General features: G+C 41.4%; 1 protein-coding gene across 2 annotated transcripts in view; it reads right to left on the bottom strand.

Moving 5' to 3' along the window:
- The window catches only part of LRRC3B (leucine rich repeat containing 3B), a 46,572-nt gene extending 45,612 nt beyond the window's left edge, over positions 1-960 (bottom strand). For both annotated transcript variants that reach the window (XM_068674411.1, XM_068674409.1), the window contains exon 1: positions 623-960. The gene's annotated coding sequence lies outside the window, so the exon portion shown is untranslated. The remainder of the gene's footprint in view (positions 1-622) is intronic.
- Between the last annotated feature and the right edge of the window lie 12,439 nt (positions 961-13,399).

The raw sequence follows: 13,399 nt of genomic DNA, 5'->3' as shown, positions 1-13,399 counted from the left end.
CCGCGGGACCCCAAATCAGCGGGCCGGGGGCCGCAGGGCTGTACCCGGGGGGGCTGCAGCTGCCCCCCGGTGCCTCCCCGGGCTGCGGGGCCAGGCGGTGCGGCTCACCTGGGCGCAGCGAGCGCCGCCGCTGCCCCTGCAGCCCGGCTGCCATTTGTTGCTCGCGTTCAGAGGGAGCTGCCCTCTCCTCCCCATCACCACCGCCACCCGGCAGCAACTGGTCCTGGGAGGTGTCAAAGTGGAAAAACCCCAGGGCAGAGCAAACGGCGCCCTCCCGGCAAGGCGGGCACGGAGAGAGAGGGGCGCTTTTTGCTCCGCTTTTTGGCATCGGGGTCGCGAGGCTCAGCCCCTCGCTCGGTGCCGAGCAGGGGGTGGCAGCCCCCTCCCCGCAGCCTCCCCGCCCCTTCTCCCCTCCTTCCCCCGCCGCCTCGGCGCAGCCCCAGCCCCGGCTGTACCGGGAGCATCTCCGGGGGCCCTGGCTGATCCGTGTCCGGCTCGGCACGGCACGGCACGGCACGGCACGGCTCGGCACGGCGCTGCTCGCCTCCCTCTCTCCCTCCCCGTCGAGTTTCCTCCCGGCTCCGCCGCCTCCCCCCCCACGTCGCACGACCCCGCAACTTACATCGCGGAGCGGCGCCTCCCCGCAAAACTTCGCGGTGTGCCGCCCCCGGCGGCTCGGCACGGCTCGGCACGGCTTAGCACGGCTTGGCACGGCTCGGCACGGCTCGGCACGGCCCGGCGCAACAGGCAGCGCAGCCTCACCTGGCGCGGAGCCGCCGCGCCATGGGAGCGACGGGCGGAGCCTGCCGGCGGCACGGCCGGGGGCGGTGGGGCCGGGGCCGGGGCCGGGGCCGGGGGGGGCCGGGGCGCAGCCACCGCCCGGCCGCCCTCCTGCCTCCGCCGGGCGGCTCTGCCTGCGCCGCCGCCGCTCCCTCCTGCCCCTGCGCTGCGGCTGCAGGCAGGCGGGGAGGGAGGAGAGAGCAGAGGGTGGGAGGGAGGAAGGAGGAGACTCCCCTCCCGCTGCCACAGGCACGGCGGGGGGATGCTCCCCCGAGGGGAGATGCTCCCCCGGAGCGGGGGTGCCGGCGGGGAGCGTCCCCTCCCCTCCCGGTGCTGGCTCCCCCCGGCGGCAGGGGTGCGGGGGCAGAGCGCGGCCCCGAGGGGCGCAGCCGTGCCCCTGCTGCGCGCCCCGCCACCTCATCGCAGCTGTAGGTTCCTCGGTTTGCCGCCCCGAAGGTAATACTAAATAAATAAAAAAAAAAGGCACAAGTGTTTCTGCCAGCAGAAGGTAACTGGGTTTTGCAAACTTGCTGCCGCACCGCGGAGTTGTGGCTGGAAGAGGTGAGCCCCTTGGAGCAGCCTCGCGTAGAAACCCTACCTGGATGGCACCACGACTCCTGCTAGGGTGGCTTTCTCCTCTAACCCAGAGAGGTTCTTGTGAAATGGACTTTGGAAATACAGGCTTGAAGCAGCATCACCCTCTCTCACTCAAATGTACTTTGGCAATTTTCTACACTCTCTCCAAAATAAACTTCCTATTTACCCCGTGCAGCAAAAGTCTCTGTTGTCTGTCTCCAGCTGAGAGCGCTTCAGTAGAAGGGATTTGGAAAGATTCATCTCCGCTCGCTATCTTACTTATTTGCTTTAGGTGAAAACCTTCTAAGTTGCTATATAGAACAGAAAATGAAATGGCTTGGATTTCCTTGGGAGTTTTTTTTTTTTTTTTTGCCTCTAACTATGCAAAACTGTGCTATCCATATAGGCCATTTAAAAAAGAAACTGCTGGGTCAGAAGCAGTGCTGTCATGCCCATGGATAGGTGGTCTTTCTCAGGTGGTAAGAAGGAAAAACATGCAATTAATACACAGCTAAATGCCATTCTCCATCACTTAGAATCAGCCCAGGGAGTCTCTAACCAAGTATATACTTACCCTCTTGAATAATCTGTCAGAATCATATTAGCAAGATAACATAGGACCAGACCTTTGTATTACATCAACCCCCCTTTCTTGCTCTTATGAATATTTGCATATTGACTCATTAACATTTTTGTGTATGCCTATCACTTTACATTCTTATTAGTGTAAGAGGAAATAACAAATATGACGAAAGTTGATAAAATCACTTTTGCCAGTTTCTTACACATTCCTCACGCTCAGTGACTGACTCAACCCAGCTTTGAAGACATAACCAGTTTAAAAACTCACTACATAAGCTTACATTCCTTCTTATAATGGGTTGCATTGTCCTACAAAATCAGTGACCAGAAGGAGCCAGGATTGGACTGCCAGCCCTGGATTATATGCAATGGGAAATGATTCTCAGGCTTTGTGAGTTTTATTCCTATGGCAGAAATGGACTTAGATTCATTTTAATTCAGTAGAAAAACATTAATCATTGCTGCAAACCCAAAATTTAATGTGCAGGAACCATTTATTCAGCTTGTGTTTATATTTTCCCTGTTCAGAATATAAGCTTCTGGCAGCAGGGTACAGCACCCAGGATGGATGTATTTGGTTGTTCATACCCACAGTGGTAATATTTATGTCAGAAGCATTGCAAGCCTGCAAGCCTTCTTGGAGTGACTTGCTGCTGTTAAGTACTTTTTTAAATGGAAAAGAAGATCAGAAGATCTGCTTTTCATTTGGCTCCACAGAAGAAAAGAAAGGAATAGAGAGAGAGAGAGAGAGAGAGAGAGAGAGAGAAGGAAGGAAGGAAGGAAGGAAGGAAGGAAGGAAGGTTGGTTTGATTAGATAAAAAAGCCATGTCTTCCATGTGGTTATTTCCCTTTAAAATTGACTCTCCAGTTGTATTTTGCAGAACCATTTATATGGTTAAATATCACAACAACATAAGGGGAGACAGTTCCAGCTTGCATGACTTTACATTAGCCATGATATTATTCAGCCTATTGACTTACATGTGATTGCTTGTGTTAAGAAAAAAAAAGAACCTCACAAAGGACAGAAATATTTATTTTTTGTTGTTGAAATTGCAGCTCATAAACAACAACAACAAAAAAGTTTTATGACTAGCTGCACATGAGTAGCTGGTTTGCCAGTTTGTATTCTAAGATTCATTCCTGAGAGCAGCTGAGCATCTATAACTTCAGCTGAAATTAATGGGTGTTTAGGATACCTTAGTGAAGGAGCAGAACGTCATTTTTCTTGAGAAAATTACTGTGAAGGGATGCACAGCTACTTACAGTTAAAGATGTCGGAGATTTTTAAGAACTGAAATATAGCTGATGTCATGCTCCCCCTCACTTGGCTGCGTGTACAGTAGAAAGAATGTGTTATTATTCTAGGTGCAAGAAACTTCTTAACTCTTGAGAATATGTTCCATGAACAGACCCAGTAGCAGATTTACTCATTATCTTATTGGCTCACACATCCATTTTACATGATAACTAAAAGTGAATGGATTAATCCTCTGTAAAGAGGGAATATAAGTCTAATGGAGAAGGAGAAGGTCACTCGACTGCCCTCGGATAAGAAAGGAGCTGCTAACACTTGCTGACTTCTCCACATAAATGAAAATTAAGGAGCATAAAATAAGAGGTGATGCCATATGGTTATTAAACTTTCCCCATAAAATAATTTTGCTCAGTGTTTATAAACACATAAGGACCCAGTACAATCAAACATATAAAATTATTTTTTTCTGATGCTAATAAACCAATATAATTCATTGAGACTCTTTGTGATTAAGACTTACTCATACAAATAAGACATTGCGGGATTGCATCCTTAAAAATTTATAAACATTCATGAAACATTTCAGTGGCTGAATTAAAGGATGATCCAATACTATAAGTCCTTTAAGTTTCCCAGGAATTCATAACCTTGTGCAACAATCAGCTAAGAACACTGCTTCTTCCAGTGCTGAGATAAATCGAATGACCTTCTCCTTGTCCATTAACTAATATTCCTTTCACTAGAGGATTAATTCTTTTCATAACCAACAATGCTTGAAATCCATATTCTAGATGTAGATAATGCCAAGAACTAAATCTCACAACTGTCTTACCCTCAGCATGTGGATTTTAGAGGGGGTATTTATTCTGTTCGTGGGCAAGAGTGTCAATTTTTGTAGAGGACAGTGCAAAGACATATATCAGCAGCACATTCCTGGGATTGCTCCATGCTCAAAAGGAGCACACAGGCAGGGCCCAGAGCAGCAGTCTGCACTGAGCCATAACAGCAGCAAAAAGCGTGAAATGTTGTGTTCTGGGAATACTGAAAGCAACACAGACTCTAGTGTTCACACTATAGCCATATTCTTAAACTGGCTATCTGCTTCTGCTGTCTCTTTAGGTCAGTGATGCCAACAATCTCCTTACTCCTCTTAGCCCACAGGCACCACCACTGCATTTATACATGTACATGTCGAGGTTTTGCCCCAAGAAGATTAATAATGGAGAAAAGTGTTCTTTGCAGACAGCCAGCACAAATCCTTTGCATCATTTAATCTTCCTTAATACCTGTCCTAGAAATGTGCATCATTCCAGAGTCCATCTTGTTTCCTAAGCACTGCTACTCTTACATGGATTTGATGATTGGGCCTGAAACAATCTTTTCAAGAAGTACCAGTAGCTTCTGCTTTCCTGTATTTGGCTAGTTCTGTCAATTTGAAACATCTTGCTAGTTGTGCATATACTCCCCTTTCCCTGTTTTAAATAACAGAAAATCCTTAGATTGTCAATATTTCATTAGCTCTGAAGGAGAAACAGCAGTTGTAAAAAAGCTCAGCCAGTTCAGTTCATACCCCACCTAGCTCTGATTTAGAGAAAATTATAAGTGGTGAAGTACAATTTTCTGCTATGAGCCATCCATTGCTTGAAATTGGTCTTTTGGGTTGCTCACAAAATAGTATGCATTTCTAGGGCACTATTAGAAAAAGAAGTGGATAGTACAGATGTTTAATGCTAGTCAAAATGGGTTAGTAGAAGTTAGATCTTGTCAGACATAGTTGCGGAGGTTTTAGTTATGTAGAAGATCTATATAAACGATTGCAGGTCTGCATGAGAAAAGCAGCTGTATTGATAGGGCAGACTTGGATTTTTGCAAGGCAGTTGGCTTAATACCACATGACATTTTGATTTCCAGTCCCGCATTACATGGAATTAGCAGGTCACACATTACGAGGATTAAGAAGAATCTCACTGACAAATTTCAAAATGTAGTCTTTTAATGGGGAGGTTTCATTCAATGCAGGGAGCTTTCTCAGCAGTCAGAAACAGTCTTCATCTAATACATTTTTCTATTGTTTTCAGCAGTCCAGGCCATGAGATAAAATCTTTGCTTTTAAGGCTTGCATATGACACAATGTATTTTAGCACAGTAAATAAAGAAGATATATTACTTCTGCAGTGATTTGATTTGGCTAAATGATCACTGTCCAACAAGCTGCACACTAAATTCATTTTAATGCAGTCAAATGCAAATTAATACCTCTGGGAACCAAAGGCTTGTAGGAACGGGCACTGTCTCAGAAAGCAGAGACTTGGGGAATGACAAAAAAGTGATTGCCCTGAATAATCACCCCAACATGAGATCTCAGTGCAATGCTGTGAGAAGGACTCAGCACAGTCCTTGCATGTTTCCAAAATATCAAGCACAGTTCTGGTGCTTGCACTTTAAAGAAGACGAGAAAATATTGGAGAAAATCCAAATAGTTTGCAAGTCAAGCACACATCTTGAGATGGCAGACTTAAAGAGCTGGACATATTTCACTTACTCAAGAAAAGGTTGAGAGGATACATGGAAAAGATAACAGCAGTGAGCTGTTTCAGTCTTGCTGACAGAAGTACAACTAAATCCAGTGACTGGAAGTTTAAGGTTAGATGCAATCAACCTTGAAATCAGATGCAATTTCCTAGCAGTAAAGGTAATTAAACTCCAAGAGTTTACAAAGGGAGGTGGTACACTTAACCATCGCTTGATATTGTCCTAAAAACTGGTTGTCTTAAATATGGGCTTTATTTCAGTTTCTAGATCTTCTAATGGCCAGAGCAGCTTCAAACAGGGAGGGAAAGGGTCACGTCAGGCTAGATCCCCTGGTGATCCCCTGAGCCCAACATCCATTAGAATGACGCATCTGTGCAACTTCTTCCATTATGGTTGGAACAAGATGGCTTGAATTACACCCTGCCCACTCAGACATTTGCAGGTTGGCATTAAGGTAATGAGTATAATCAAATTCCTTACTCGAGGGCCCCAGTTGGCTGCCTACAGAGGTGAGGAAGAATCCCTGCCCGACTCCTCCCAGCGGATATTTGTCCTGATATATTCTGCAGTACAAGTTTTTACCTTCCGTTGAAGCATGGATTTTTCATTTTGCTGTAGCCAGGAAGAGAGTAAACCAATGCAGAAAATTATTTTAGACATCTGATGCTTGGGTCTGAATTTAACCAAGCCAAAGAGCAGTAGAGATTTTAGATTTTTCTAGCTCACATTGGCAAGTGTGGTAGATTTTTGAGTGGATTGTCTCTGGGCATGTAAGGCCTAATCAGTTCTCAAATATTGCAGGGGTCTCAGATACGGCTAGACACAAAACAGTTTGCTTTCTCAACGACTAAAATATAATGGGCTAATGAAGTACCTGTCTCAACCTTGAGGTATACATGCAACATTTAATAGCCACTGGCACAAAGGACATGAGACTAGACAATCTGATGATCTTTCTTGGCTTTAAATTGTGAGGGAATATAAAGCTGTATATAACACAGTAACAGCCCTGACTTTTCCAATGCCCCCAGGAATACCAGGAAGCAGGTGTTCACACCATGAGTCACAAGTGCCAAACAGACTCTAGTACAACTGGTCGGGGGCAGACAGATCTACAAAGAATTAAAAAACAAACCAACTCATGCCAAAATTAAAACAACAAACAAACAAACAAACAAACAAAAAGCCACAAAATATAATTGAATAAACATAACTTATCTGTTCCTGTATGTGCTAACACAACTAGTGATAACTTGTTTTAAACCTCTTATCCAGACAGTCAGAGAAAGAAATGAAAGAAAACCACCTCAGACTGGTGAAACAGGATAGAAAGCACATTTACATATATCATGCCAGTACATCTCCATGACTTATTATTTCTGAATAATATATTTATAAAATGAGACTGTTGTATTAATCACAAATAAGTATAATTAAGAGTGTGACACTGCAATTTATCCATAAACAAAATGAATAAATGATGGTGTTATAGATCGCCAAAATGTTTACACCTGGCAGCCAGGAAAAACACAATAAGTATAGCTTCATATAATGCTCATCATCATGAGATCATGGATGCCTTTCATTGCTGGAGGGTAAGAGGCAAGGACACGTTATAGCCTCAGCTCATCAAGATATTCTTCATTTAGATTTATCACAGGTTTCTCTTAAAATACAGATGTATTTAAGAAATGGGTTTGTCTACTTGAGTATATGTCCAGACTGTAAATGAGATTTCCCAAACAAATCCTCTGTTGCATAATTCTGTCTGTCATTTTTAATAGCTAGATGGAAAAAAAAAGTTAGCATAAATGATGTCCCATCATTGTTTATGATGAGACATATAAGAAGCAACCAGCACTATTCTACAATAACTAACAATAGCCTGTAAGGTATTCTTTCTAGACTTGACATCTGAGACACTGTTCAGGGGGCAGTGAAGATATTTGTTACTTTATGTAAGAAAGTTATGTTTATGTAAGAGTGCTGCAAAAACTTGATTGTTCTGTAAGAACTCTCATGCTCTCATATCCCAGGATATACTATATTAAGTCTTTCAAAATAATCAACTTGATATTTCAGGTTGATTTTTTAAAATTATGCCTATTAATGTTATGTAGAAAACTGTTAGCCAAATTCATTGAGATACTGTGTGTATTTACTGAACATGCATATTTTATCTTAAGATATTTTAAATTAATAGAAAGAGAAGCATGCTGTGTCCCAGGGAAGCTGCCAACCTAAATTCCTGATCCTGCAGATATTTTCACATCTCCTCAATATTACGTACCAAGAGTACTGCCGTTGACTTCAGTTGAGCCTTTTAAAGGATTTAAAGTTAAGTGTGTGTCTTTTGCTGACTGACACTTTAGCAATTCATAAGGACAAACTAGTAAAACAAAATATGTAAGTTCAATGATCCCTCATGCTCAGTCACTTAGTTTCCATCTAGATAAAATAGGAAGGTATATGCAATTTACTTTTAAAGTAATTCTTGCTCACCAGATGAAGAGTGCTATATAAAAGCTTCTGTTACTGTAAGATCACTTTTTTTCTCCCCCCCAAGCAGTTTGTTAAAAAAATGTGCTTTCATCTTCCATGAAATTGTCTTGCATTTATTCAAAATCCAGTAATAATAGAATGGAAATATATCTTATGGTGCAATAACAGGTATGATGGGGAAGGTGACCTGATAGTACCATATGTATCCTATGTGTGAAGATTTCCTTCTTTTCACATGTCAGATATCAGCTATCAGACATTCCTTGATATTACTGTTCTTCAGTGTTGGATATTAGGGAAAACAAAGACTGAAACCCTAAGAAGACATGCATTTTTTTCCCACTTGAAAACTAAGCTCTGATAAAAAGCTGACAGAGATTTTACATAGTCTGTGGTTCTCATAAATATTCTTCAACATCCTCTGATTTAGAAAAATTCCATGGAAGAAAGTTTAACGGGAGCCCCCTGTTGAATTAAGATTTGCTAGTACAATCTGGATAGAGCAGCACCACAAAAGAAACAGAGGTCCTGGGAAAATGAAAAGCGTGAACTCTGTCACCATGCTTTTAGGAAAGGAGTTAAGTATGACTTTCCCCAGAGAAGCCCAGTAAGGGAATTTCTGTTACAAGGCACTGATCTTAGGTAAATTGCCAAAGCTGAAGAAGAAGACGAAGACCAAGAAGAAGATGAAGAAGACCAAGAAGAACAAGAAGAAAGAGGATCAAGTAAGCAGAAGTGTTTGAAATGTAATTGCCTCCTGTCTTCCATCTGTCAATAAAATCAGACTCTTTGCTCTTAACTAGCTGAGTGCACACATTACAGTTTGAGGTCTTGTTAACTGTTGTGCTAAAAGGCACTTGTGGCTGTCAACCAGAGAGTGTTTAACCTCAATGAACATTAGACCCACTTAAAATCGGTGGTCTGCCAAGAACACTTCCAGGCTCAGTGTGGAGTATCCAAACCTGTTAGTCAGAACTGACCACTGATCACAGGGGAGTAATTGCCCCAGATGACCAACAGACCAAAGCAAATACATCATGTTTCATCATGGTTCATGGATTGTCTGGTTGCAGGGTTTATTGCTAGAGGTACAAATGATCTATGTCATCTCTCTCTCTGGAAAACAGCTGGAGCTTAGACCCTCTCTATTTTATTATATCTTAAGTAAGCCAATTATCCTGTCATATATTAATTTAAATTAATTTAAATTATAAATAAGTAAACAGAATTAGACCAAGGATTTGGCCTGACTTGTCAGCTTGGAGGAAACAATGAGACAAGGTTCCCAAATAATAATGCTCCCAGTACTGGTTCACAGTCTTGTGATCATAGTCATATTAGAAATGCCTAAAATCATCAGAATTAATTTTAAAATGGTCTCTGGAAAGCAGCTGAGCAGTAGGAGAATGAGAGAGAGAGAAAAGTGAGGACATTAAAATGGACTGATTAATAAAATATGAATACAGACAAAGCTGTGCAGCTGGGGTTTTACACTAGCATTTAAAAATAGCAATACATATTATTCTACCTCTGGACTTACATCACTTAAAATCTTTTAGAAACATATTAAAATTACCAAAGAGGGACCATTTTGAAAAGCTCCCCAGAGTTACGCATGATAATTAAAAAGAGGTTCATTGTAAATCCTTCTGTCTAGTTCAACAGTATTATCTGCTTACAGACAGCCCTCAGAGGGCAAAGTCGCAGCCTTCATCTGGCAAAATTATTGCCCGGTGATGATGCATTGTTTGTGCTTACAGTAACTCAGCATGAGCACAGTAACAACAGATCTTATATATGGATGCTACAGTGCTGAAGGAAAAAATATCAACTTCATCATTGATTATATTAATGAGACATTTCTGAAATAGCATTATTTGTGTAAAATGAAGGACAGATCAATTTCAAAAGTCAAGGAGAACAGGCAAGGGAACTTGGAGAGTCAGCTGTACTTCAATTTTCTATCATAGGAAAAATATTACCATTCTCTAGATCATACAGAGGCATTATGAAATTAAACACAAAAGTGAATTTGAGGGAGCTGAGTGGTTGAAATCAGGTTATCAGGATGATAATATCACTGTATACATATGTGTTCAGAAGGTCATGATCTCACAAATAGTATGATTCTGTAAAAACAGGCCATAAATTGATATTTTAATTCATCTGGAAATCTAGAACTGTGTACTAAAACAAACAAACAAACAAAAAAAACAAACAAACAAACAAACACAGAACTGAATTTGAAGTTCTTATTAGTCACCATTGAGGCAAGACATGTATCTGTATCTGACCTACAAAGATGCAGGTTTTTGAAGCAGCATATGACTGTTTCCTGTTGGGTATGCAATACAGAATTACATTTTGGAATAGCATCCACACTAATGCAGAAAGCTGGCACAGACCTGTACAATTTTCTTTCATTTAAGCCTTCAAGACAGAACTGAAATGATATCTTGATCTCTTCCTCACCCTAATGTCAAGGAGTGATTTTCATCCTATTCCATTTTTCCCTGTCCTTTATATTCATGAGCACTCCCTAATTGTGGTGAGAGTTCTCCTCATGGTGACAGTGTGTGCCAATCTTGTGCATGTTTTCAAGGGTGAATAAAAATGTGGCCTCTTACCACAGAACTGTAATGAAACAACATACTCGTTTCTGTGAGAGCTGCACAGGCACTTCCATGCTTCTTACAGTTTAGTTTGAATTGTTGCTTTCATTATGAACCTATTAGTTCAGGGCTTTAACAGAGCCAAGCAGCTCTGCTCCGGGCTACTATTTGGCACACAACACCACCAGTACAAGAGTAATGGTTTGTTTGGACAATTTAATAAAATTCAATATCTCAACTGTTGCCAGGCTCAAAGACAAGCAAAAATGCATGTGGATGTTTTCAGATTTTGCAAACTGTATTCAAATTGCACAAAACATCTTTTCCTTTGAAAACTAACTACAGAAAGAAAAGATGAGAGTTCCTAATTAGACATAATTGCCTTGCCAAATTAAGCAAAAACTGTATTACAGTATTGGCTGGCATCCTAAGGGGTAAAAATAATGTTCAAAGATAGTACAGTAAACAATTGTAATTACATCAAATTTGGTTTTATGTATCTACTGATAATGGAATTAGCACAATGTGAGCCATCTGACATGATGAGGTGTGATGACGAATTGCACGCTGTCATCCTGTATGAAGTATTCTGACGTGTGTCAAAGAAAGCAGATTACATACCTAAGTAAATGTAATTGTTATCGATTAAGAAAGATGTAATTCAGTAACAAACTAAACATTTTTTGGTCATTACAGATCAACAAAGTACCAGTCTTCTAATGTACTTATTAAGGCTAAAATGATTTCAAGAGAGCAGAGTTTGAAAACTGTCGCAATAAATACCTAAGAAATATCATATACATGTACTTCATACATGTTATTGGAAACACATTTTACATGGGTTTTGTCTGTTGTTTTTTGTTTGTTTGTTTGTTTTGTTTTGTTTTGTTTTGTTTTGTTTTCCTGTGGCAGCAATTCCCTACATTTTCAGAATTGAGAAAAAAAGGATGACGAGGAGCTAGAGCACCTCTCCTATGAAGACAGGCTGAAGGAATTGGGGTTGTTCAGCCTGCAGAAGAGAAGGCTCCAGGGAAACCTTACAGCAGACTTCCAATACCTAAAGGGGGCCTGCGAGAAAGCTGGAGAGGGACTTTTTACAAGGGCATGTAGTGACAGGATAAGGGATAATGGCTTTAAACTGAAAGAGGGTAGATTTAGATTAGATATCCAGAATAAATTCTTCACTGTGAGAGTGTTGAGGCACAGGTACAGGTTCCCCAGAGAAGCTGTGGATGCCCTAACCCTGGAGGTTTTCAAGACCAGGTTGGATGGGGTGTTGAGCAACCTGTTCTAGTTCAAGGTGTCCCTGACCATGACAGAGGGTTTGGAACGAGGTGATCTTTTAGGTCCCTTCCAACACAAACAATTCTGTGATTCTGTTTCTATAATCTTTGCCACAGATTGCTGGCATGGCTGTATTGCAGCATTCATGGACAAATGCTTTCTCCTCACATCCCTGCAGACAACATGTGGGATGAAGGAAAAGGAACTCCTCCAGCTAAATTTTTTTTTTTTTTTCAAAAATCTCAGCTTCAAATCTCTTTGGCATTCATATACAGGCTCCTTTACAAATGCCTGGCAATTAAAATCATACCTATTTTTGGAGTTGTCTAACACACTCCAAGAAGCAGCAAGGAATGTTAAAAAAAAAAAAAAAAAAAAAAAAAGAAAAAAGAAAAAGAAGTCTACCATGTGTAACTCTCTTTAAAATACAACACTGTAGTTGCCATATCTTACTACTTCTTGTAACTTCTTGTAAGATAAGTGGTGGCATTCACTGGATTCTATTATTTTTTTTTCAGGTTTTTGGGAATGGGAAACCAGGAGGTTGTGGGACAAGAAAAACACTGTTGGACAGAAGAGGGGATATTTTAGAAATACTAGCTCTGTGATGCACTCATCTGGGACAAATGTATGACCTGAGGAGCAATACATAGTGCTGTAATGTTTCACATGACATGAAGCCCAAAAGGGCTGCTAAAGGATTGTGACTGCACCACAATTTAACAAGGATTGTTGCATTTTGACTATTTTTCCTAAAGGACAGAGAATTTCCCTTAGCTAACATACAATGTGTTGTGCTATCTGTAGACACTCTGTTAATTATTAACATTGTTTGATAGATACACCTAAAAGTGCATATTTTCAAACCCTACATTTCAATACAATCAACACAAGTGAATCAACACTTGGAACTACCAGTTGCAGCCTCAGTCTTTTTTTGGCCCTATTAGAACGTGTTGGGACAGTCCAGATAGGGTCTTCTCCTCTGCAGGGGTCCCAACCTACTACATGATAGAGGAAGGTCCCCCTTCCTCTCTATCATACGATAGAAAAGGACTAACTAGAAAATGGAAGTGAGTCTGTAATGCAGAGGAGGCACTTGGAAGAGATCTTTAATTTTCATGCTGTCTGGGATGATAGCAGAGCTTGGCCATCATTTGCAGTTGTTCTGGGATATATCACAATGAACAGAGATTAGCCATTATTATTCAGCGTCTGCTTCAGTGTCCTCAATATCCTATAAAATTCTGTGCTTTACCTAATTGGGCTAGAA

Source organism: Anas acuta, chromosome 2, assembly GCF_963932015.1.
Source record: "Anas acuta chromosome 2, bAnaAcu1.1, whole genome shotgun sequence".
Taxonomy (NCBI): domain Eukaryota; kingdom Metazoa; phylum Chordata; class Aves; order Anseriformes; family Anatidae; genus Anas; species Anas acuta.
The sequence above is the reverse complement of the archived record's forward strand: the minus strand, read 5'-3'. Positions and strand labels throughout refer to the sequence as shown.